The sequence below is a fragment of the Convolutriloba macropyga genome, chromosome 12 (genome assembly GCF_964194025.1).
Source record: "Convolutriloba macropyga chromosome 12, txConMacr16.3, whole genome shotgun sequence".
In the NCBI taxonomy this organism is placed as follows: domain Eukaryota; kingdom Metazoa; phylum Xenacoelomorpha; order Acoela; family Convolutidae; genus Convolutriloba; species Convolutriloba macropyga.
In genome coordinates, this window is record NC_134479.1 from 50,006,057 (window position 1) to 50,033,428 (window position 27,372).

Here is a 27,372-nt window from a genome sequence, read left to right on the forward strand (position 1 = left end):
TCGTGACAGAAATGAATTTTGGTAACCCGTCCTAATCAGGAACCAACAAACGTGCTTCGAAGCTCAGAAGATATTGTCAATTTATGGCTTTGCAAACTCAAATTGTGATGGACAAATTGGGAATCAGTTGGGTCTTCTATCTCTGGGACTGGCAATCAACTTGCAATTTGGGATCAAATTAGGAATGATAGTCTTTTTTTACTATTTCACTATATAAAATCTTTGTAAAAAATGTTGTGACGAAAGGAAAAAATATTAAAAATATCCAAAATGGTAGATCATTTTTTTCTGACTAAATAAATTTATTCTAGAAGAATGTTGGTTTCCTATCTGAAATGGGTGCAAAGTTAAAATCAGTTTCTTCCTACTGCTAGAGAATTGGTAGCCCTAGTCCAGTACGAACGGTTATTTTACAAGATACTGCAAGATTTTTGCACGGCTCTTGCAAGATTAAACATAATTGTGCCAGATTCTAGACAGATTCTTGAAAGGTAAACACCTTTTGACAACAAACCTGCAAGTTAAACGCTTAAATTTCCAAAGAAATGCACGAATTAAGCCGATATTCAGCTGAATGATAAAGAAATTCAAATAAAAGTTATTAAGTCCTTTGAGTGTGCTCATTTAATAAAACGTCCATTATATTTTTAATAAATGTTACACTTTATAAGCGCGTGGGTTTTTTTTAATTTTATAATTTTGAATGAGTACATAAAATTTCTTCCATTTTAATTCTGCCGTTTTAATGAGTTCATACTTTCTGCCATTTTAAACCAAGACCTGTAACTTTTGATCCTGAATATTTGTTGTTAAGGAATGTATCGGGAAAGAGTTTTTCTCACAAGATCATATTGTTGCGGTCTTCTTTAACAACCATACTTGTTGCAAGTAGTTTTTCTAACCAGTTTTTCTAAAACTGCTCCAATCTTTGTTAGAAATCGACTTCAAAATCAAACCTCAAATAGTTTAAATTCATTGCAAAGTCTAATTTACCAATATGATGTCAAGCACAGTTGATCCGAGGTAAAAACGTCGTTGAAACAAACGAAAAAAAAAGATTATTTGGGAAGACCAGTATCTTGTTCATGAGCTCTAAGTTAGACATTTATTGATAGCTTTCAGTTATGGGATGTCAAAGTTTCCACGTTCTCAACTTTACGCGCTTACATGGCTAGCATTCCTTAGAAAAAGATTTAATCCCTAGAACTTTTAATAGAGGGTAAATAAAGGCTAACCATATTTGGTTAGCCTTTATACCCCCAATATAAATTATGTTGTCAAGATTATATTCCTTGAGCCAATATTTAGGCCATTTTAATCTCACAAATCCAAATCAGCATATCAATCTAAAAATGAGATCTCTCCGGTAAAATTAGAAATTCTTTTGTAAAATTTTTTTTGTTATTCTGTAGATTTTAATAATTTCCTTTTTAACTTAATTATAAACGATTTCCACTCCGCTTGCTCAATTTATTTACGCAACAACAAGTTATAAGCTAAAAATTCTTCGTAAATATCCTGAGAAAAGCTTCATGTTGAGCTGGAAACATGAAAATAATTTGTAAAAATGAAAATGTTTTGTCTTAGTTTTCCAGGTTCAGAAGTGCCTTTGTGAGCAGACCTCTAAAAAGGTAAAGGTGACCAAAAAGTGATCAGAATCAAATAACAACTAAAGTCTGATTATAGAGAAATGTATAATAACCGGAGGCTAAGGAAACGAAAAACTTCTTCTTCTTCAGAGTACGCAACAGATGCTTAGCTTTTGAGAGAGCTCAAACTTTTCAATATGTTTTAATAATAATAATAATTTTGGTTTCTGTATAATCCCAGCGGAACAGCATTAGGCCACAGCGGCCTGTTCTCAGATGCCCTTTTGCTCATTATTCCCCACATTTCAGACTGTAATATTTCTTGAGCCGCATTGTCCTTTTTTGGTGACTTTGGCCACTTTTTTGCGTCTGAAACTTTCGCGTGGTACTATCATTACAGCCAACATTGATCAGGGTATGATGGACCTGAAGCTATATTTAAGTAAGAGCTCATCCTCACACAGACAGTAGAGGTAGAGGATTGAAATCTCAATCAGTGGCGTGCGAATCACACACCTTACCTCCCGGCTATCACACCATATACATACTTTTCAAAATTTGAAGCTATCTGAAATTTGTGCGGATGAAATGAATGCGCTCATCACAAAGGTTATTTTGCATATAATAGATGATAAACTTTTTGTTTTCTTTTTTCATTACTTAACAAAGTTTAATCAAAATAATTTATAATCTTATCAAATTGACTTTAATCTCTGGCTTGGGGATTATCATTGCAGAATAGTCATTGAAGTATTTGTAACATTGACTGCATTTTCAATACGTTGAGACAATGTGAGAGGGTCGATGATACAGCCAACTTAACTGCAAAACCTGCATTTCCCCTCAATTTAGTTTGCTGGGGGATTTTCTTTTAAGATGAAATCTATTTGCGCTTTAACCAACTTAAAAGTGATAGATTTTTTACTTTTTTTTACAGTTTAGGGCGCAATTCAAGGGTTCATTTCTGCGTCGTGTTAAATCATTTAGTTTTATAACCTTTGGGGATTTAATTGTAGCTTATTCAACCAAATATTTTCAAGTAGAACACGATGGAAGGTTCTAAAACTTCCATTTCATTGCTAAGAAAACAATTCTAGTTCAAAGTTTTTTTCTTCGACTAATTATGCGGCACCGTTATGACTCATAGAAAAAAATTTCTCAAAAAACTGTTTGTATAATTCCATAGCAACCACATAATTACTTGAATTTTCCTTGATTTTTTCCAACTGTCTCAACAAACAAAGTTATGGTGTCCCACATCTATCTTATTTACTCCAATCGCTTTCGATTAACGTTTAGTGTACTATAGAGAAAAAGATTATGATTTTTTGACATTTGAAACAGCTCTGAACAATCTACAATGGAGTATGTTGGACCTGGCGATTGATATGGACGAAGTTTGCAAGAATGATGGAACCTCTTTCTGTTTCCAGATTCCACCAAGTAATTATTATAATTTTGAAAGCACATCCAATTCAAATATAATTCTGCACAAAATATATTTGGCATAATTCAGTACAAAAACTACATGACGGCGTCCAGATGCAGTTTTTAGAAATTATTATGAGTGTGAGAATAGCTAAAACAGTTCTTTGTCTTAATTTCAGTTGGTGTAATAGTGCAGTAGTCCTTTCAAGTCGCTCGAACATTTTTATTGTATACGATCATATAGTTTTCTCATAAAACTGTGTCAGTCATAACCTGTAAGCAATTGCGTACTGTGCTAACATATGAGACGACAACAATGAAATCTTACTAAAACAAGTCGGCTCGTTAATGTGCTTTCGCACATGATGTTCCGACCAGAGCTCATCTACATTTTTGACTAAATTGTCAACCAAATGAAGAGATAACAAAAACAGATGTTTGCGTTTAAAGCAATCGTTACCCAACTTATCTACTAATTGAATTACACAATGCCATGCCTCATTACAGCGCCAACGTGATCTGACATTAAAAAGACTAAGAGACAAAAAAAAACAAAATTAGCACAAACAAAAATTTCACGGCAAAAACTGAATATCTAAGTTTAAAAGCACCTAGTAACAACGTCAAAGAGCAGTAAGGTAACACCCTAACTACACAAGTTTACTTTTTACTAACAATACAGCAGATGAAAAGTTTTCTTAATGCGACTCGGTAACAAGGCGACAAAAAAGAACGAACAGTGAGGCGAAACTTAAAAATTAATCACCATTTTTCACACCAAGAAATTTCAAAAATCATAAATATCATTCGCTTTTAACTAAATAATCCCTAATAAACTACTAAAAACTCATTACAAAACCAAAAGGACCTGTGTTTGGTTAGGCTAAGCCATAGAAGCGAACTAAAGAGAAACTCAAAAAATTAAGAACGATTTACGAAAACACAAACTATTGCTACCATTAAGTAATTAGCTATCATCTGAATATTATGTATTTTTAGTTCAATTGTTCGAATCTACTGATTCCGCTGAAGGATTTAAACTAAGAGATTAAATAAGTTTACTTGCGCCACATTTGAAAACCATAGGGATCTGTTATTACGCGATTGTTCTGAAAGAAGGGAAAAAGAAACACAAAAATTGGCCACTCAAAAAACGTTCAGAAACACATATTGTCCAACAAAGAAAACATCAGTGACAAAAAATATCAATAGATATGTTATCTCTTGAAATACAAGAAATTGGATGGGACCTCTTATTGATGAAAATAAGTTACAATTTGACGAAAAGAACAAAAACTGACAATTTTGAAAAAACTTCAATATATTCATCATAATCTTTAAAGCTATTCGCTATAAACTGACTGCTTTGGATAACATCATTACATAAATGATAAATTAGATGCCTATGAGAACTGTCAGCAGTTTACGGCCACCTACAGAACAAAAACAGCAAATTCAAGAAAAAATTGAGCGAGAAAAGTGTCGAAGGCATTAAAAAAATAAACTTTTCACTAACAACTCTTCTACTTTCAATTAATTTTTAAGAGCAATGGGATTTTTCTGAATTATCAAGGTAATTTCAAAAAATCAACAAACATAAATACATTAGAACGAAATTTTCGAGAAAACACGTATTATCAACGCAATAAATTTCATTAGCATTCAACGCAAGCCAGTGAATACGCTATATTATGCCACGATGGGACTGTAAGTTTGTTTGCCCTTAATATTTCATCAAATAGACCTTACAACAAGTTATTGACTATGAAAACGACAACAGAGACAGGCAAAACCAAAAATTCAGAAGAAAAGAGCCATAAGAAAATGTCGAAGCAATTCAAATCATAAGCTCTTCTCTGAAAACTTTATCTATGATCCGTTGAGCTTTATCCCTAAGACAATGGTGATCATTAGCAGTAGGATTATGTGATAAGATTTCAAAAGGATCCAAAAATGAAATAAAGTACCCGAAAATTAAACAAAAATATGTGAAATCTCGTGGCATTGATGTTTTAAAACTAAAAGTTAGAAGATAAAACCGCTAATGAGATTAATTTTCGCTACAGTAGAACAAAAACAGATTCTGCTAGTACTGACATTGACCAACAGTTCACCGAAAACAGTTTAGGAATGGTTAATATTCAAAAAAAGTCAAAAAAAATAATTTTAACTCTTAACAGCCATTAAACTCAAAATCGTTCAACGGAGATCAATATCTACGCTCAGATATAACCCGATGGGCGGAAAAAGATGTTTGTAATGCATAGATAATTAACATGACATCACAATAAGTCTTATAACTGAAAAGATTTACAAAAACAGGCAAAAACCAAAAATCGGTAAAATAAAAAAGTGCGAGAAGAAAGTGTTGAAGCCAATTAAACCGTAAGTTTTACTCTGAAAACTTTATCTGTGATCCACTGAACGCTCTATCGAAGCCAATGAGATTAAAATAAAGTTTCGAAAATGTGTATAATATTTGGATAATGTGATAAGAGTTTAAAATTAACCAATAGTACAAAAAAATTTAGAATCTTGTGTCATTGAAGTCATATAACCAATAATTAGAGGGTAAAACAGCTAGCCAGATTAAATTTGGTTGCAGTAGAAAGTAGGAGCCTGGTGTGCTGTCACCACTGGACTGACCTACAGTTCAGGATAATAAGTTCGATTCTTCAATGTTCAAAAAATCGAAAAATTATTTTTTAAGTCTTAACAGCCATTAGCTGTCCCCTCAAGGCACTAGATATGTTCAATTATTGCTCATTATGGAATATATTGCAGTATTAGTTAATAAATCCATGCCATAGGACTCCAAAAAATTAGTAAAACCTCAAAAAGAAATTCAAAATTTCATTTAAAATTACGAAAACTCAGAATCGAAGCCAAAAAAAAACTTGAGCAATTCCTTGAAAACAATATCTTTTGTTCATTGGACTTAATAGGACTGTAAAGTAGGTTTTTAATTAATAGAACCTTGATATAAAAAGTGACTTCTCTCTAGGTGACTTAAAAAATGTAAAAAAAAAGTTTTATAAAAAATAGAATTCGAACATTTTTGATAGTGAACTTCCCAATGAGACCAGAACTAGTCTCTTTTATCGCCTTTAGTCTATTAGGAACAAAAATTGGAACATTTTTTGGCGTGAAGTTTAATTTTGAAATGCTATTTTTATACAAAGTATTTTATTTTGGAGAAAAATTACACTAAAGGTGAACAAATATCGCGTGTTCACAAACTTCAATCCTCGATAACTCCTCGAAAAAAAACGAAAATCAGAAAAATCTTTTTTTTTTTACTTTTGAATTCTACGCTGGACCAGTTTTTTAATGACACCACTTACATTTCTCTACGACGAGTATATCGATCGGCCAAAATTGACTGAACAAAAAAAACCATTGAGTGTATAGTTCCTCCCCCCACAAGTGGGGTCGGAACAAATATGATGAGTAGTTGTTGACAACAACAATTTAAAAAGTTACAAATTTCATTGCCTTCAACTGCCACAGCCAAATAATTATATTTGATTTTTCCTCACAAAAATGTCTTTTTTATCGAAAAAGATTTTGTGTACGCGCTGCAAAATTCAAAAGTAAAAGAACTTTTTATAATGACAGCTCAATTCGAGCTTAATTTATTATATTTTGTGTAAAATTACGAAAAAAAAATCAGGTGACATGATCAAATCACAGAAAAAGATAGGAGAATTCTAAATTTCAAAATCATGCGCCGAAATCATAGTTCTTGTTGCCAATTTGATTTCCGTATGTTGTCTCTCTTTGGAGCATTTGACTATATTATAGTGTCACTACCCAGATCGATATATGAGCTCGAAATTGCCCTGTTCCAGACTGTCCCAGACGGAAACTGCTCCTGATCAGACTCCAGCGCGCTCGACAGTTCCTGTGCTCTAGAAGGGCATTCGAATCCGTCTCTGATCAGACTAAAGTGCGCTCGTGCGCTCAAAATTGCATTTTATTTTCGAGCGCACAATATACAGGCATGCGCTCCAAACGGTCTGGACAGGGACAATTTCAAGCGCACACCTCGACTTGCGAACAACGTCAATTGAACATAGAAAACAAGTCGCATCAAATATTACGCTGACAGACGACTAGTGACAAGACTGTTTATTCTGATTTATTCTGCGGCTCTCTAGTGGGCATATGACGTTTATGCCGCACATGATGACGTTTATGCTATGTTTTAAGTACGGGCATGAAAAAGGGCATCTGACAAAAAATCTAGTCGCTAAATTTTCATCATGTAATGTAAAAGATGATAACTTTCTCACGACTATCGTTTGTGGCGTAAAATTTTTTGAGGAATTACAAAATGAAAAATGCAAGCAGCACTCTTAGCCTTTCAACCTGATAGACATTGACTTGATTCCAGTACTGATCACATGTAATAGTAATTGAGGTTGCTTTGCACAATTTTTTAGGTCTAGATTTTATATAAACGCTATTCAGCGTTTTATTTTTATATTTGTAAAGGCACTTTTTGCCAAGAGGCAGCCACCAAAACCAACCTTGTGCAACTAAATTATTTATAGTGACCCTATTTTGTTCATTATAACATCATTTTAGTATGACGCCAGAACCGATTCACGACGTGCTCAAAGTTTGTTTACAAAAATAAATCATGAAAATACCGCGCTGGGCTCGGATGAAAAATCTTTCTGGTTCGACCCATGAAAAGACCATGCTCTCCCTCAATTGTTTATGAAAAGTAATTATCTCCACTTTAACTAGGGTTCTGCACCTTGCATAACAGAACTGTAAAGTCTTTTTTCTACGTCAACGTCTAGACCTTGGTCTTGCCACGTTTTTGGTTACTTTTCTTTCATATTTTCTACCAATATTTTTAATGAGAGGATATTTCCATTTAGATTGTGGTCTTCCCAATATGACCGAAGGAAAAACAATCAATGTGTCAAAAGACAAACTCTGGGATAAAGGACTCAAGGCCATCGGTGAAGTTCCAAGCGACGTGGAGGGTAAACAATTATACCTGCCAGATTACCCGCAGTATCTGCCCTGGATTACAGCCAGTGGGTGCAACATCATTAAATTTTTTATGTTAATGATTTAATTTGCTGAGCTAACCTTTTTGAGTTACCAAGTTTAACAGTTTAAGCCTCAACTTACATTTTGAATGCGAGACAATTTGACTTTAGATTAATTGACATGAATACCTGAACTTCAGCACAACCAAAAACGTGAAATGGTATGTACTTTCAGGAAAATAAAATAATTATGAACAACGGGAATTTCTTTTATTTAAAGTTTGAGCAGAAAACTGAAGGCAAACGTTTTGTAAATCTGTTGTCTTATTAGATACAAAGGTGTGAGAGGTTTACTTTCAAATACCCTTTTTTTGTTTAAACGGATCTATTCTGTTTTGCCGCCACCCCTCCCCCAGTTAGAAATTATAAGTTGTTATATAGCACGTTACTATGTAGAAAAAAATAGCACGTGCGCCTGGGGGACGTAAAAGATATAAGCCCACTCAGCTGGTGGTGGTGGTGTTGGGGGGGGGGGGCAAACAGAAGTGATCCCTTTAAACAATATAACCATACCGTTCAATTATTAAATGCTTTTGACAGATAACTTTGACTAAGCTATCACGAACCCGGGCAAATATCTCGACCCAATTTTACATTTTTTATAGTATTTTGCTCGACGTAACTAATTCCAAACTAATTCCTGAAACTGGCTCTGCTAGCCACAAAAATGCCCGGATCTTTTACGTTTGTGCTCCCAGTACCTTATGCGCCCCCTTTACAGAGCACGTGCCAATACATAGCAAATCATTATGTAAAAAAGTGGCCCTTGCGTGGGGGGGTGCAAATAATATGCACCCACTAAGCTGGGGGGGGGGGGGCAGAAACGGAAAAGATCCAAAATGCCAGGCCCGGTCAACCTCTAGGTTCCCCCTCAACTTCGAAGTTGAATAACAACCCGCGAATGATCAGCGCCCTCAAATGCTGCCCACCTAAGTCTCTGTATATTGGGCTTAATTTTGCCGAGGAAAGCAACGAATCAAAGTTTTTGATCAATACCCGGGTCGAATTTTTCCGCCCAAAATGATGTAAGAGTGGGGCTGCAACGGGAGGATTTTTAGGAAAATGCAGCTCAAAACTCTTTACGTCTTTTTGGGCTGCAATTAGGCTTCCAACGGAGGTCAAATGGTGTAAGATTGAGAGGTTAATGGAGAAATTACCCGCGAACTCTTACATCATTTTACCCCACTTGACAGACCAAAAAGATGTAAGAGTGCGGGGTTAATTTGTCTTTTACCCCCTCACTCTTACACCGTTTTACGCCCCTTGGCAGCACAACTCATTTTACCCCTCCATCATTTTACCCCTCAACCTTACATTGTTTTCGCCCCCATACTTGAAGACTGTCAGTCTTGAACCCACAACCTCTGTACCCTCAGCTGCTTCGCCTCTACCTCCAGACAACCAATGCTTGTCCAATTCTTGACGGTTTATATGTATGAATAAAATTTGTTAGAATAGACCCCTCTCAACAAATTACCCCCTCATTCTTACATCATTTTACCCCCTCAAAACAAAGTACCTCCAAACTCTTGCACCATTTTACTCCCCTTGGCAGCCCAGCTCTTAGCTCATTGTACCCCCTCTGAGCAAATCAAACCCACCTCTTACACAACGTTACCCCCCTTGACAGCCCAACTCTTACATCACTTTTTCCCCACTGAACGAACTACCCCCTCAATCTTACACCATTTTACCCCCCTTGGCAGCCCAGTTCATTTTACCCCCTCTGAACAAATACCCCCTCACTCTTGCACCATTTTACTCCCTTGGCAGTTCAGCTCTTATTTCATCTTACCCGCTCTAAACAACCTCAGGGAGGGGGGTAATTCCTCAGAAATCCTCCCATTGCCGCCCATTGCAGCCCACTCTTACATGGCAATATTAGTCAGGGGGTAATTCCTCAAAAATCCTCCTATTGCAGCCCATTGCAACCCACTCTTACATGGCAATTTTAGTCGGGGGGGGGGGGTTAATTCCTCAAAAATCCTCCCATTGCAGCCCAACTCTTACATCATTTTACCCCTCTGAACAAAATACCCCCAAATTCTTACATCAAATTACCCCCTCCCCTCCCCCCCCTTGACAAATTACCCCCCCCCCCCCCGCTCTTACAACAATATGGGAGGATTTTAGGGAGGACATTCGACCCCGGTAGTTGCTTACCCAGAAATTGAATTTTTTTAGCCCACTATGCCGAGTTCCGCAAACGAATCAAAATCAAGGTCTCAATATGGAATGATGCACAGATGGTGTTCGAGCACCTCAGCAACATGTACAATTGTACATCTAAGACTGGTTGCACGCGAGTATTTGTTCACATGCGGATGGGGGAGTACCCCCAACACCTTCAGGCTATGAACGCAGGGCCTGACTTGTTTGGACAAACTGACTATCTTCAGAATGCTTTCAGAAATGTCACGAAAACCTATAAGGTAGTTAATTTGATTTTGAACTATCTGATTTAATTAATATATAAAGTTAAAAACTGATTTAAAAAAAAAGATGCGATAGTCATATATTGTGATCTACTTTGTATAGGAGTCATATAGAAAATACGGTAGTTAGGAAGATGCTTTTGCAAAAACAGCCGCTAATTATGATGCTGAACTTATTATTTAGTCAAATAGGAAGTATGATAACTTCAATATGTGATAGTTGGGTGCACATCTTTCCGTTAGTAGCCTGAAATAAAACGAAAAGAGTTGAACAGAGAAGAGGTAGTCATTTCTTAAAAACTTCCGACAGCAAATTTTCTATTTACTCATTGTTTACCATTTATTTAGATCTAACAAACAGGAATGGCAATTAAATCAAAATGTAGCGTTCAAGTCAGAACAAATGCTTCTCACTTTAATGTAAAAGAACAGGAAAAATAACAGTATATTTTCAAAAGGCTCAACTTTTAAAAAAAAACATGTTTCTATTCCATTACCTTTTGAGCGGAAGTATGAAAACTTTAGAAGACTTTAGAAGTTTGTGACAAAAACAGAGTGCGTGACAATTTGACACTCTGTGAGAACCATCAGACATAAAACAAGAACTGACTCTTTATAATCTTACAAAATTTTCTAAGAAACTAGAATCTCTGCTCCATATTTTTTTCGGATTTCAAAATTTTTCATCATGTTCAGGCACCTCTGCTTTATCCTCAGTAAGAAACTTTATTCGAGACTTTTGTGACACCTTAAAAACCTGCTACGTTTTTATTTGTCTTTTCAACCTCGTGAATCGCTCCAATTCGTCTGTTAGTTTTTATCAATTTAGGCCGGTCTATTACAAATCACACACTTCGGGATCTCTCTATGAATTCCAGTTTAAGTGATGAAATGGAGATGAAAGCCGATATAACGAAATAGACGCAAAAGTATATGCCTAAGATCCCTTTGCGTTGGGACCTGTACAAGTCGAAATTTAAAGTTGTGAGGAAAAGAAAGTTAAATCCACAGAAGAAAACATGAATAAATACAAACTTATAATTGATCAGTTGAATAGACCTAAGCGGCTTTTGAAGCAAAAAATAGTTGTTTTACAATACGCTGAGAGCATATGTAAGGAGTCAGTGTCACGTTGCTCACATTTTAGAATTACTCAAACATTTGTACATAGTTATAATTTAGTCATCATCTTGTTCAGAAAGAGCTGATTTCTAATATTTCTAATGGCTGGGAAAGTTGAAATATATCTTTTATTTATCCTATGGAATATTCTTTGACTCTCAAAAAATAATAGCGTTTGAAACTAAAGCATCACTTACTGATTTCACAGGTGCCCAAAGTCTGCTTTTCAACTCTTAAAAAATTGCTGCAACTTCGGATTTCGTAGGGGCTTTTAGGGGAATCCATTCTTCTTTCCCCTGAAGCAATTTGCGTCTTCTTTATTCATTTTGAGGAAATTACCGCACCGCAACTGTTAGTTGCAAACATCAGTCGCAAATCATTGTTTGTTGTTGTTTCCTTTTAAAAGTTCCATTTGTAAATCCTGCAACTCTGTTTCCCTGATAAATGTTTCCTGTCTGAGCAATTGTTTTCGGTTATTAGCGACTCTTTTGTGTTTTAGTCAAGGTATTTTTTGGGCGAAAAGACCGCTGTAAAAACTGAGCAGAATACGTCAATTTAAGTGTCTCAATGGTTATTACAAGTGTGGTAGGTGTTTGATTTAGGGTCTCAATTTTTGATTCTCCAGACATTCAGTTTTTTCATATAGAGAAACGGTGGTAGTTTGCTTTGCTTTATGTAGGAGTCAGTCCTCTCCTGTGGTGGAGTTTCTAGCCTTCAATATTCGGACCCGGAGATTTTCTTGTAGTCAGTTTTTCAGGAAAAATTCAGATTTGTCAGCAATAGTTTTCATCAGGACTTATTTGTGACTCCCTTCTTTTCTGAACAGTTAGACATTAATCCACTTTGTTCTGTCTTTGTATTCTAACAGGTCATCTATGTTCGCAGCTTTTGGATTATTTTTTTGCGCGGTGAGAATAATATTGCTAAAGTGATCTTTTTCTGTTTTCTTACTAATTGTTCCCGGGGAGCATTGAGGGTGGGTGAATGGTTTGAAGGATAAAATATAAAACTGTTCTGTTTCTGTCGGCTAATTTTTATGTTGCGAGGTGTCTGGTTGCTGTGTTGATGAAGCTGGTAGAGGGTAAGAGGGAGCGGGTTTAATGGAACTACAGATTTTTCTATGCTGATGTTGTTTCCGTGTTCGTTGAGTATCTAAAAATATCTCTCTTGTTTTTCGCCTGTGTCAAGATTATCATACATAATGGCATTTCAATTTGCATTTATATAGCTAATCAGAAAGAAGAAAAAATTCTACTGTTAACTGTTTTTCTGACATTTTGCTGCTAATTTCAATGGTTTAGTTAAAACTCGTTTAAAATTTCTGTGTTAATGGAACTTCTGGTTGAATTTGAAATGTCTTTTGCTAATTTTACTGTATAGTATGGGAGTCTGAAGTGATGAAGTCAGCTGGGAGCTAATTGTGTTTTAATCGTCTGACAATGGTATCAAATAAAACATGATGTTATGGTAAATGAATGGAAGACAAACTTTGAAGCATATAGGGCATTTTGAATCTTTTTTGCATGGTATGCAAAAATAATGTGGGTTATCGGTGCATTTAGCGGTGTGTAACCTTTCAAAAGCTTGACAACATCTTGAACAATTGGGGCAAATAATTTTCTTAATTATCTCAAAACAACGGAAGTCTTTTGTTGACGAAGAACTAAGGCGCGCTTTCAAATTTTTGTATAAAAAATAAACATTGAAATTAAAGGAGGAAGATAGTAAAAAAAAACACATTTACATCAGCCATGCGGAATAACCTGACAAAAATTAGTCTTTCTCCACTGCCCTGAGGGCTGCGTCTTGGGGAACTTGTCACAATGACAATGCTGCCGCAATCAGTGCAGCTGAGGAGACAAGACAGTTGACTGACAGACAATTTTGAAGAATGTATTGATAGAGTTTATAGGGCGTGTCCTTTTAAGAAGGCGTATGTTTTCGGAAAAATGCGTAAGTGAAGGAAGTGGAAACGAACAAAGAGCTGTAGCAACGTGATTAAAGGAGTGTGGAAACGGCAAGCCACAGTTATTAACATATTGACAAAAAAGGTAAGCATATAACGTGCGGTATCACATCTAGTAGTTAGTTTTTCGTGCAATTTACTGTAAACAATAGTTTTTTGTTTGCAGCGAGTGCATTCTAATTTAAGTGAGTTTGTTGTTCCTCTGTTTTGTTTTTCATTTATGTTGTTCACTAGTCCTTCTATTAACTGGGGAAATGTTATTATTTAACCATTTTTTGTTGTTATGTGATGTCGGCTTGAATTGCTTTGTCAAGAGAAAAAAGTATTGTCAAAATTAAAAAATAAAAGTTAGCGTCACAACCAAGAAAAATATTATAGAAAAAAAATTAAGCACAAATTAAAAACATCAATATTGTGTATACAACACCAAATAATTTGAAAAAATATGCTCAAAAATCATGGAATTTTTAATAAAATGAATTAAACGACTAGTTATCAGAAATTTGTCGGTTAAACGGGGTTTTTTAGTGACTGCACTTTTCTGGTTTTCTTAGGAAAACAATTGAAACAGATGAATTTTGCCTGGTGCACGGTTTCAAAATGTTTGAGTTTCTGTTTGAGTTGAGTGTTTTTAATTCCCGACAGGAATCACGTTAGAAAAAAATAATTGCTAACAGTATATACGGGAGTAACGCAAATGGGGCAAATGGGGTTTTCCAGGCATGTAGAAAATTTAATTTAACAAGGAATGCACTGAAAATAGGAGCTGGGCCTGCGAGATATTTTTAGTTTGATCTGAATGCTCGAAAAGGCAGATAGAAAATTGGTTTTTCAACTTTTGGATAACTCGCATTCGGGGTATTGAACAAGGATGAGAACAGCTTCTCCATTGAAAACGGTGCCATTCATATAGAAATCCGTTTACTGGTCAAGTTCTTTGTAATGAATTTTTGTTGTTACTTAATTGAAAAGAAAATCCGAATTTGGTTGGTCATATTCAATAAAAAAAGTGTCACAAAAATAAACTTTAATGCAATTTTGCTGACTTGACAACCATTTGGTGTTTTAATTGTGAAATATGGACTGACGTGTACTATTTGAACAAGTATGTTTGTTAAAGAAATGAGCATGTTGATAAAAAAAAACTTTTTCAACAAAATATAGAGGCACCGAAAACTTTTTTTCTGAAGAGTTTCGTTCGAATCAATAGGAAAAGAATAACAAAATGTTGTGAGTATGCGATAGATAAAAGGCATTTGTTTTAGCAGACTTCAGACTTCATATTAAAAAAATGTTTTCAAGCAAGGTTTTAGTTCTTCTGTAATCTTCTGCTGGAGTTTTTTCTGGTTTATGATGACTTTTAGTTTGCTATCGTAAAGAAGGGTAATTTTTTGTTCAAGGAAGGAGTAATAGTAAAAAAAACATGGTAGCTATTAACTTTGCAATTTCTCAAACCTAATTGATTTTCTGATTTTCCTGAGTTAGGTATTTCCGAAATTATGGGATGCTTATTGAAAGCATAAAAACAAAAATTGTTGGCATTTCCGTTACTGGAAAATATAAGAATCAACTATTTGAATGGCTTGAATTTGCATATGTGCCGATGAGTAAACAGTCGTTTACATTTTTGGGATTTTAATTTTTTCTATATTTTCTAAAAAAGAATTATAAGGGCATCCCAGTTGATAAGGAAACTCTCTTCCAACTCCTCAATGCCGGGAAAAAATTCCCAACGCTTCATTCACATAGAGACTTTCGTGATCCCTTAACGCCCACTCAATTTAACGGATTATTATTAAGTGCTTTATGTAACCTGGAGGACACTTAACGAGAAGTTCTCAAAGAGAAGTGTCTTGAACCAGGCGTCCACGGATGTGAAACAGCATTGCAAGGAATCTGAATTAAAAGAATGATAAAACCGGTGAGTTGTGAAGATAGGCCTATACAAGAATTCCAATTCCATAAAGATGTTGTAATTGTGCATCCGTTCAAGTGCGTATGCATTCAAATGAAAATTTAATTGTTGTATAACTAAACTGTTTTTGTTGATAATAAAAACGTTGTTTGAAATTACTGTAAGTTGTTTTGGAATGAAGTTTTCATATCTGTTCTGGTTTGTCAATTTTATTTGCCGATTCTGTGTTTACATCAATTGTAAGGTTCAATGGACTGTTTGTAGAACTGCATTTATAAATATGTAAACACAATATGAATTCTCTAACAAAAAAGTAAACAAAATCTTTCATCTAATTGAAGGAGTTTGGACGATAAGATGATAAAAGTGTTCTTTAAGTATTATTTTTAGGGTGGTTAACATGTTAATAAGGGTTAATAAGGGTACAGTTGTAGGGTGAGAGTCAAATTTGTCATCGATGGCAAAAATCGTATTCTATCTAAGATAAATCGGTTGTTCAGCTTCCAAAATTGCATTATTTTAGTAAAGAAGGAAAACAAATGAATTGTGCAAATTGAGGGTGCGTTATAAATATAGTTAAAAGTCTGCCAGTTTATTACTATGGGCAATTTTAAGTAAATTTTGACGATTTAAACATGTTATAAAGCCAAAATCAATTATGTTTGATTTTTAATTCTGACTTTTTTAGTTTCTGTTGACTAAGTGTCACATGCTTGGAGATCTAAATCAGTTGGAAAAGAATTGGGGTCAATTTTGGTGAATTGGTGAGAATTTCTCCTGTTTTTTAGAAAGTTTTTTGAAAGATGTAGATCAATTCCTGGTTTAAAAAAAAATAAAAATAAAACTCTTCTCAAATCTGCAAGGCGTTTTGATTTTTTCCATTAAAGCTAATTGAATCTTAGATAAGAACAGAGTGGTGTAAGGAGAGCTTAGTACAAAAACGGACGGACAGAAATGTCAATGTTAAGTTTAGTTTTCTCTTAGTCCGCGTTGGATTGTATTTCAAAAAAGATTTGTTTGTTGTTGATTGACCTACATGAAACTGCATTTAATTAATGAAAATGCGTTTTCTGAGCATGATTATTTGTTAGGATCCCTGGTCGCACCAGTTATCGAATTAGGCCGGTCTATCACAGATTAGACACTTCGAGATCTCTTTATGTATGCCAGGCTAACATGAATATATATATATATATATATATATATATATATATATATATATATATATATATATATATATATAACTACGCAAAGGCAAGGATATATATACCTAAGACCTAATTGTGCTATAAGTCTAAATTTAAATTGGGGGGGGGGTGAAAGATTTAATTAGAAAAAAATTTGAAAAATGAACAAATGCACGGTTACAATATACCAGTAGAGTGCGGTGGGGATGCTTTTTGTGGTTGTCTTAAATTGCGGAGATCTGCGGAGAAAAAAGGGGAGACCTGACAGCGCGGAGACTTGTCTAAGATGTCAGTGTTATGTTATTGATCTTGTTGAGTTTTTCCTTTAAATTTGAAAAGTTTTAATTTAATATCTGAGATTCCTGTTTGCTGTAAAAAAAACCAAAACTATTGTCTGCAGCATATGGATGATGTTAGTTTCGCCCTGAATTTTTTTCGTCCCATTGCGCCGAGAAGAACTTACAGTATATTCTCATATCTGCGATAGGGCCTATAGGTTATGAATTGCACGTTCACTTTCATAGTGAGCAGAAATCTTTTTTTTTCTATAACGCTGGCAGTTTGAGCCAACTAACTCTTAATTATCCTAAGAAATATTTGTTGAGTCTCAAAGATTTACTAAAATCTTTGAAACTAAAAGCATCAGTTATTGATTTCACAGGCGCCAAAAGTCGGGTTTTCCCTTCCTAAAAAAGCTGCAATTTGTGGTTTTGTATGGGTTTTCATGTGAACATATTGTTCTACGCAATCTGCTTCCTCTATTGAATTTGGAGAAGTTTCCGCTAAATGCAATGGGTTTTCTAGGCAAATTATTAGATATTCTGAAAATCTTAAGATGGTAGCAACTTGACATCAGGTATAAAAAACCTTTATAAATTAGCAAAATTGAGTTTCGTGAATAAAAATGATTAGTTTCTAGCACAAAATTTTTTTAAAAAAATGGCCAACAGTAACTTTAATTCCTGCTTCAATTAGGCTCAAAAATAATGCAGAAAAACTTGGGTGGAAAAAATTTCCACATTTGTCTTATTATATAATTCAATGAGTCTGATTTAAAAACAGATTCGTGGTCGTTGCAAATTCTGCTAATAAAATATCATTAACCTTTGCTCAATTTGTTAATACAATTTTTGCCATAGAAAATTCAGAATCTTTCCGAAACAAAAAAAGTTCTCAAAAAAAAGAAAAAAATTTTGTTGGCAACAGGCTTGTTCTTTGAAATCATTTCATAGCACCTTCTGAAACTTACGCGCGTGCTTATTTTTTTGGACAACTCTGCAGATCAAACTTGCGACAAATTTCACCTGAAACTTTATGTTCAACCCAAAAAGTTATAAAAAATTAAAAAACGTTAAAGGGAAAACTGTCTATTAAACAAAGTAACTGCAATCGTTCTACCAACTGATCTTCTTCAACGTCAAATTACTGTTTATAATTGGAATAATTGAAATGCGGCACCTTACTCTGGACTAGCAGCCAGTTTTTGTGTTATTGGCACAAAGCAACTAAGAGGTAGCGCAAAGAATTTTTCCATAACTATTCAAAAAAGGTCTGTCGATTGTTCGTATTAAACCAAATTTTTCCTTTTTATCGCTTTGTGTTCCTCAATTAAGTCTTTTACTGCACGGCCTTAAGTCTGTTTCACTGGAACGATCATCAAGAACTCTGGAATCTAAAAACTTGCATACATTTCTGGGTTCTATTATTCTCCGACCCCCCCATCTACCCTGCTATTTTTTACGTAGTAACGTGTTATATATCTACACATATTTTGTAACTTGGTGTATATTGTAAATTGGCAAAAAATAAACACTGGGGACGAAACAAAACAGCTCAAAATTTTTCACACATTTTTTTGGTGGATTTGGATTGAAGCTTTTAAAACATGGCAAAAATATGGCTGTTTGGGATTAGCTATAACTGACAGAAAAATCAAAAAATATTATAGAGTTCGACTAAATTACAGCTAAAAACACAATAAATAAATATTTGTACCACTAGTCATTACTTTTAGTTTATCAGTTAAACTTCAAGAAGGTTCGATGAGATTGGATTATTTCGATAGAGTATATGCAAATAGATTTGGATGAAAAACACGAAAAACCTTTTCATCTTTTTTAGAAGCCGGTGTTCTATACTTTGGGTTACAAGCTGTCAGATGTCAAAGAATATTTTCAGAAGCACGGGGAAGATTTCCGTGAAATAACAACAGTAATTGTTGAACCAATTCAGAGAGATCTTCTGAAAAAAGCAACAGACAATATGATTGGTAAGCAAAAAATTATTGAAATTCCCTTTGTGTACGACGGTTGAACAGCTTGAACGATCTAATCAAAATGAGAACCTCTTCCATGCCCCTTCCCCTTGCCCTCCCCGTCCCTTTGCACAACACTTTTTATATTTAACCAAAAAAATTTTCCGACTACAACTGAATAACTCTTCCGCGAGGCGCTAGATATGATTAATGGCAACCTTGTAGTATCCCACATAGTAATCAATTGTATCTGTACACTGTATGTAATTTTAAGACTTATTTTACCGTATTGGTACTACGAACAATTTATTATTATTATTATTAATTCGCCATTACACCAAGTGTGAACAAGCCGACTAATAATAATAATAATAAATTAATAAATTGTTTTCCGGAACAGGCAAACAAAAAACGTATGCATTTTTACACTTTTTGTATACCCACATACTCAACCGAGAGAACAACAAAAAGCAGTGCTGCCTCGTAATGTGGTGCCTCATGAAGCAGAAAATTAAGCGTCTTGATTTATTTCAATCATTTGGTTCGGAAAAACACTAAGAGGAAAAAAATCAGTATAAAACTTCTAGAAAATCAGCACTGCCTAACGTAAAGTTATTACGGAACCAATGAGCAAACTCTTTACAACCTAAAATCGACAGTTTTGCTATTTCTTCAATGAAACCAGGTTGAAATTTTTGTATTTTTACCAACAGTTTTCTGGCTCTTGTTGAAATGATCTTGCTGTTAATTGGGCCTTCATACAACAATTTTAAGTTTTTTGCGCATATTCTCGGTGATTTAATTTTGTTTGAATCGTTCATTCTCAAAAAAGCATTTTTTGTAATGCATTAAATTAACTCCCTTGTTTTTTAACAACAAATTTCAATAGCTCTTATAAGTGTAACTCTTCTGTATTATAAATTTTTGCTGCCATTCTGAAGTTTTCAATTGACTCAAGTTTACGTTTTCCATATATAAATCTAACTAGATGTTTTTTTTGTTATTAAGTTTCGTGATGTCACTCTTTGCAGCTGTACCATAGATTAAAACTCCATACTGTAAGATCGATTGCACATAAGTTTTTTAAGCAAAAATTAGTTGATTTTTGTGAAAGACAGTTCTCAGCTTATTGAAAGTAGCACAAAAAACAATCATTTTATAAATCAAATACTGAATTTGACCTTTATAATTTAGTTTCTCGTCCATCATGATTCCATGACACCTCACGAATTTTTTGTTTTCAATGTGATTTTTCTCAATTGATATTTGATTGCTTTCGTTTCCAACCTTTTTTGAAAACTGAATAAAAAAGTTTTATCGAAGTTCAAAGTTATCTTATTTCTGTCCAACCAATCAATTGTTTGTTTCATGCCTAAGACAAGCTGACTAATATCTGATTGACTGAGTTGTATCAAAGCTGTGTTATTGACGTAAAGTGTTATTGTTAGATTCACTGTAGCCTCCGGAAGATAGTTTACAAAAAAGATAGACAGTAATTGTCCCAAAATTGAGCCTTGAGGTACATCTATTCTTAAAGGTAAAAATGGGGAATCAGTATCTCAGCAACATATCTTTTGTTCTCTGTTTGTTATATAGCTTTTTAGTAAGGTATTGATAGGTCCACGTTATCCGAATCTCCTTTTTTTTCTACGAGAATTGAATGATCTACTGCATCAAACGCTTTTTTTTAACTACAGAAAGGTTGCAAGTGTTGAAGTTGCTGGTTTGTTCTATTTGTATCTGATTGAGTCTAAAACTGATATCAAGGCATCTATGATGCCTAGTTTTGATCGAAAACCAAATTGATTGTTGTGCAGTTGATTTGTATGTTTGAAAATAATCTTTTCGAATTCTTTTGTAGATAATCTTTTCGAAGACTTTTGATATAGCAGGTAATAATGAAATGAGTCTGTAATTATTAGCTTCAGAAACAATTCCAGACTTAAAAAATGGGACAGCAACCGCCCTCTTCAAGCAGTCTAGAAATGTTTGTGCTTTCAGTGCCTTTTTTTTAAGAAAAATGTTAGTGTGTCTGAAATCCCGAGAAGTAAAAACTGTATTACAAAAACACTTATCTCAAAACAGTCACTTTATTAAAATTTTTGAAACTAAAAGCATCAGTTATTGATTTCACAGGTGCCAAAATTCGGGTTTTCCCTTCCTAAAAAAGCTGCAATTTGTGGTTTTATATGGGTTTAAATGTGAACATATTGTTCTACGCAATCTGCTTCCTCTATTGAATTTGATGAAGTTTCCGCCAAATGGAATGGGTTTCTTAGGCAAATTTTTAGACATTCTGAAAATCTTAAGATGGTAGCAACTTGACATCAGGTATAAAAAACCTTTACAAATTAGAAAAATTCAGGTTCGTGAATCAAAATGATTAGCTTCTATCACAAAAAAGTTTAAAAAAATGGCCAACAGTAACTTTAATTCCTGCTTCAATTAGGCTCAAAAATAATGCAGAAAAATTTGGGTGGAAAAAATTTCCACATTTGTCTTATTATATAATTCAATGAGTCTGATTTAAAAACAGATTCGTGGTCGTGACAAGTTCTGCTAATAAAATATTATTAAATTTGCTCAATTTGTCAATACAATTTTTGGCATAGATAATTCAGAATCTTTCCGAAACAAAAAAAAGAGTTCCCAAAAAAGGAAAAAACTTTTTGTTGGCTACATGCTTGTTCTTTGAAATCATTTCATAGCACCTTCTGAAACTTACGCGCGTGCTTAATTTTTTTGGACAATTCGGGAGATCAAAGTTGAGACAAATTTTACCTGAAACTCTATGTTCAACCCGAAAAAAAAACAATTAAAAAACGTTAAAGGGGAACTGTCTATTAAACAAAGTAACTGCAATCGTTCTACCAATTGATCTTCCTCCACGTCAAATTACTGTATATAATTGGAAAATTTGAAATGAGGCACCTTGCTCTGGACTAGAAGCCAGTTTTTGTGTTATTGTAATGGCACAAAGCAACTAAGAGTTAGCGCAAAAAAATTTTCCATAACTATTCCAAAACGGTCTGTCGATTGTTCGTATTAAACCAAAAATTTCCTTTTTATCGCTATGTGTTCCTCAATTAAGTCTTTTATTGCACGGCCTTAAGTCTGTTTCACTGGAATGATCATCAAGAACTTTGGAATCTAAAAACTGCCATACATTTCTGGGTTCTATTATTCTCCGACCCCCCATCTACCCTGCTATTTTTTACGAAGTAACTTGTTATATATCGACACATATTTTGTAACTTGGCGTATATTGTAATTTGGCAAAAAACATTGGGGACGAGATTGAAGATTTTAAAACATGGCAAAAATTTGGCTGTTTGGGTTTAGCTATAACTGACAGGTAAATCAAAAAATATTATAGAATTTCACTAATTTACAACTAAAAACATATTAAAAAAACGTTTGTACCACTAGTCATTACTTTTAAATTATCAATTAAACTTCAAGAAGGTTCGATGAGATTAGATTATTTCGACAGAGTTTAAGCAAATAGATTTGGATGAAAAACACGAAAAACATTTTCATCTGTTTTAGAAGCCGGTGTTCTATACTTTGGGTTACTGGCTGTCAGATGTCAAAGAATATTTTCAGAGGCACGGGGAAGATTTTCGTGAAATAACTACAGTAATTGTTGAAACAATTCAAAGAGATCTTCTGAAAAAAGCAACAGACAATATAATTGGTAAGCAATAAAATTTATTGAAATTTCCTTTGAAAACGACGGTTGAACAGCTTGAACGATCTAATCAAAAAGAGTTGAGTAGGACGGTTGAACGATCTAATCAAAATGAGAACCTCTTCCATACCCCTCGCCCTTGCCCCCCCGTCCCTTTGCACACCATTTTTTTTATTTACCCAAAAAAATTTTCCAACTACAACTGAATAACTCTTCCACGAGGCGCTAGATATGATTAATGGCCACCTTGTAGTATCCCAAATAGTAATCAATTGTATCTGTACACTGTATGTAATTTTAAGACTTTTTTACGGTATTGGTACTAGGAACAATTTATTATTATTAATAATTCGCCATTACACCAAGTGTGAAAAAAGCCGACTAATAATAATAGTAATAAATTAATAAATTGCCTTCCAGAACAGGCAAACAAAAAATGTATGCATTTTTACCCTTTTTGTATACCCACATACTCAACCGAGAGAACACCAAAAAGCAGTGCTGCCTCATAATGTTGTGCCTCATGAAGCAGAAAATTAGGCGTCTTGATTTATTTCAATCATTTGGTTCGGAAAAACATGAAGAGGAAAAAAATCAGTATAAACATTCAAGAAAATCAGCACCGCCTAACATACAGTTATTATGGAACCGATGAGCAAAATCTTTACAACCCAATATTGACAGTTTTGCTATTTCTTCAATGAAACCAGATTGAAATTTTTGTATTTTTACCAGCAGTTTTCTGGTTCTTGTTGAAATGGTCCTACTGTTAATTGGTCCTTCATACAAAAATTTTAAGTTTTTTGCGCATATTCTCTGTGTTTTAATTTTGTTTGAATCGTTCATTCTCAAAAAAGCATTTTTTGTAATGCGCTCATTTAACTCCTTTTTTTAACAACTAAATTCAATAGCTCATATAAGTGTAACTCTTCTAAATTATAATTTTTTGCTGCCATTCTGAAGTTTTCAATTGACTCAAGTTTACGTTTTCCATATATAAATCTCACTAGATGTTTTTTTTGTTATTAAGTTTCGTGATGTCACTCTTTGCAGCTGTACCATAGATTAAAACACCATACTGTATGATCGATTGCACATAAGTTTTGTGAGCAAAAATTAGTTGATTTTTGTGAAAGAAAGTTCTCAGCTTATTGAATGTAGCACAAAAAACATTCATTTTATGAATCAAAAACTGAATTTAACCTTCATAGTTTAGTTTCTTGTCCATCATGATTCCATGACACCTCACGAATTTTTTGTTTTCAATGTGATTTTTCTCAATTGATATTTGATTGCTTTCCTTTCCAACCTTTTTTGAAAACTGAATAAAAAAGTTTTATCGAAGTTCAAAGTTATCTTATTTCTGTCCAACCAATCAATTGTTTGTTTCATGCCTAAGACAAGCTGACTAATATCTGATTGAATGAGTTGTATCAAAGCTGTCTTATTGACGTAAAGTGTTATTGTTAGATGCACTGTAGCCTCCGGAAGACAGTTTACATATAAGACAGACAGTAATTGTCTCAAAATTGAGCCTTGAGTTTCACCTATTCCTAAAGGTAAAAATGAGGATTCAGTTTCTCAGCAACGTATCTTTTGTTCTCTGTTTGTTAGATAGCTTTTTAGCAAGGTATTGATAGGTCCACGGAATCCCATTCTCCTCTATTTTTCTACGAGAATTGAGTGATCTACTGTATCAACGCCTTTTTTAACTACAGAAAGATTGATTACATGTGTTGAAGTTGCTGGTTTGTTCTGTTTGTATCTGATTGAGTCTAAAACTGATATCAAGGCATCTATGATGCCTAGTTTTGATCGAAACCCAAATTGATTGTTGTGCAGTTGATTTGTATGTTTGAAAATAATCTTTTCGAATTCTTATGTAGATAATCTTTTCGAAGACTTTCGATATAGCAGGTTATAATGAAATGAGTCAGTTATTATTAGCTTCAGAAACATTTCCAGACTTAAAAATTGGGACAGCAACTGTCCTCTTCAAGCATTCTGGGAATGTTTGTGCTTTCAGTGCCTTTTTAAAGAGAAATGTCACTGTGTCTGAAATCCCGAAAAGTAATGACTGTATAACAAAAACATTTATCTCAAAACAGTCACTTGTGTATTTTGTTATTAGAGACATTACAATTTTTTGACTCCAATTGCCATTACTTTTTTTGTTCATTTTCTCTGCGACAGAGGTAAAAAACTAATTATTACTCATGATACTGCGCGACAGTCAAATTTTGCTTTGGTCCAGATTCTTTCCCGATTAGAAAATAAAAGTTTCGAAAAAAGATTTAGTATTTGACTTGCTTTTGGCGGCAATTAGTGTTTGAAAAAGTAATTGTGTCTTTTTGTCGACAATTTTTCTTTGCCGTTTTTTACAGCGCAATAACGTTCCCATTTTTCCAGAAAACTCTCAATTTTGTATTTTTCATATAAAAAGGATGTTTTTTGTTAGTCAAATTTTTGATTTAGTTGTCAACCCATTCTTTATTTTTTCCTGGTGTTTTAATTTTGTCTCGACTAAATTTATTTAAATTTTCCTGGATTTTCAAGTTGAAGTCTTCAAAGCATGAGTGTATATCCTTCGTTTCGGATTTTTTTTTGGACTTTTACAGCTCAGTAAGCGTTAGAAAAATCAGTTTTTCTTTCGATTCGCGGTTTTTCAGCAATTTCCAGTTTCGGTAACGGGTAGTTTTCCTATCTTCATGTGTTACGATTGCAACTCTCGGTACCGTTAGAGAATAATGGTAAGTAATTGATGTCTCTAAAATCTCTATTTGAAATTTTTTTATTAGAGTAGACGAAATCAATAACTGAACAACTAAGCTCAGTTTCTCTCGTTGGTTTATTTGAATTCAAATATTGCAAACCAAAACAGCTGAGACTACTTTGAAGACTAGTTTTCCTGCTCGATTCTTGCTGTGATCAACGTTAACGTCACCACATAGAATACTTATGTCATCTGGTTGTAAGTAGATCTCACTAAGATGGTTTTCAAGCACAATCAAGGAATCGTTTACAGGATCATTACTTTTTATGTAAACAGCCGTTAATTAGATAGCAACGGCTTCACAGTTGTCGGCTGTTAAAATTTGTATATAGTTATTTTGTGTTTTTTGTGCAGTTCCATCACTACTTCCTTCTTTGAGATAATACAAGCACCACCCACTTTCTGTTGACGGTCGCATGTTAACGGTTCATTATATCCGTCAACTTTGAACAGGTGATTCGTATGATTTTCCGATAACCATGTTTCAGTCAAGCAAAGAAAAGCTGACTTCGAATTCAACGATTTTATTAGAATCTGCAGCTCATGAGTTTTTTCTTGGAGACCTTGATTTGAAGAAGTAGACTATGTGTTGAAGACATCGTTGTTTGTTGAAAAGAATGTAGCGATTGGTTTTTCCCCATTATAATTTTTACTTATTTTTTTCTGCTGTATACGTTATTTTGAATTTATTTGTTAATTACAGTGTGGTGGTCATCTGCGTACAAGAAGAGTGGATATCGCTCAACTTGACAGAAAACCCACCACACACTTTTCAGAAATTTCAGTGCGGGTGTAGCAGCCGAATTGTCTGAAAATTATGAGAAGAAAAATGTTTGAATGAAAGTTGGACAATGTCTTGAACCAGGGAGGCAACACTAGCCGTTTAAAGATTTTCAATTAAATATTATATATATATATATATATATATATATATATATACATATGTATATATAAATATATACATATATATATATATATATATATATATATATATATGTTTATATACATATATATACATATATATATATATATATATATATATATATATATACGTATATGTATATGTATATATATATATATATATATATATATATATATATATATACATACATGTATATATATATATATATATATATAAATATATATATATATATATATATATATATATATATATATATATGTATATATATATATATATATATATATATATATAGATATATATCAGGCCTGTATGGAGTAATTGCAGGTGTTGGAGTAATATTGCAGGTGTTGATTTGGCTCTTATGGCGATGAGTGACGTGTTTATTCTTATCCTATGGCACTTATGGCAATTTTGGGGCTCTATTTGGAAGGGATAAACAGAAAGTCCTTTTCCCAAAAGGACACAAGGATCATTTTCACACTGGGGTCAACTGGCCTGGTCTGTCGAGATATCTGGCTATAGATTGGACTGAAAGAAACCAAGCCAATTAACTTTTGTAACCAATGCTGGTGCTAAATTTTTTGTTAAATAACTTTTGCGATTTTAGAGCTGAAAATGACTGAAAACGAACGTAAAAATTGACCCGATGAGCCATGAATATTTTTTTTTAATGAAAATGTTTCTTTTTCTTTGAGCTCATTCGTCTGCATTCCCATGGTTCTTTCCATCAAAGAAGTTTTTTTCCCGTTTTTGAGTAAAAATTCACACTGTTAAGCAAACGCATAACAGAAATGTTCATAGCAAAAACACTCAAAGACAAATGAAACGTTAAAACTGAAGCTGATCTTGTGAAACCTATGTAACCGTTTTAATATAATTTATCGAAAATCGTTCTTAATTATAAGCCTAGTGAAAGAGACAACATGTACCTCTCCGAGAAAAAATAACTAATTCAAAACTTTCATAATAATTTTTGAAATAAGTTGATACACAAAAAAGGGCAAAAACATTCTTATATTGG

The 27,372-nt window shown here is 33.8% G+C and overlaps 1 pseudogene; it reads left to right on the plus strand.

Annotated features, from left to right (window-relative positions):
• Positions 1-25: 25 nt before the first annotated feature.
• Positions 26-26,902, plus strand: LOC142350532 (uncharacterized; annotated as a pseudogene).
• The last annotated feature ends 470 nt before the right edge of the window (positions 26,903-27,372 follow it).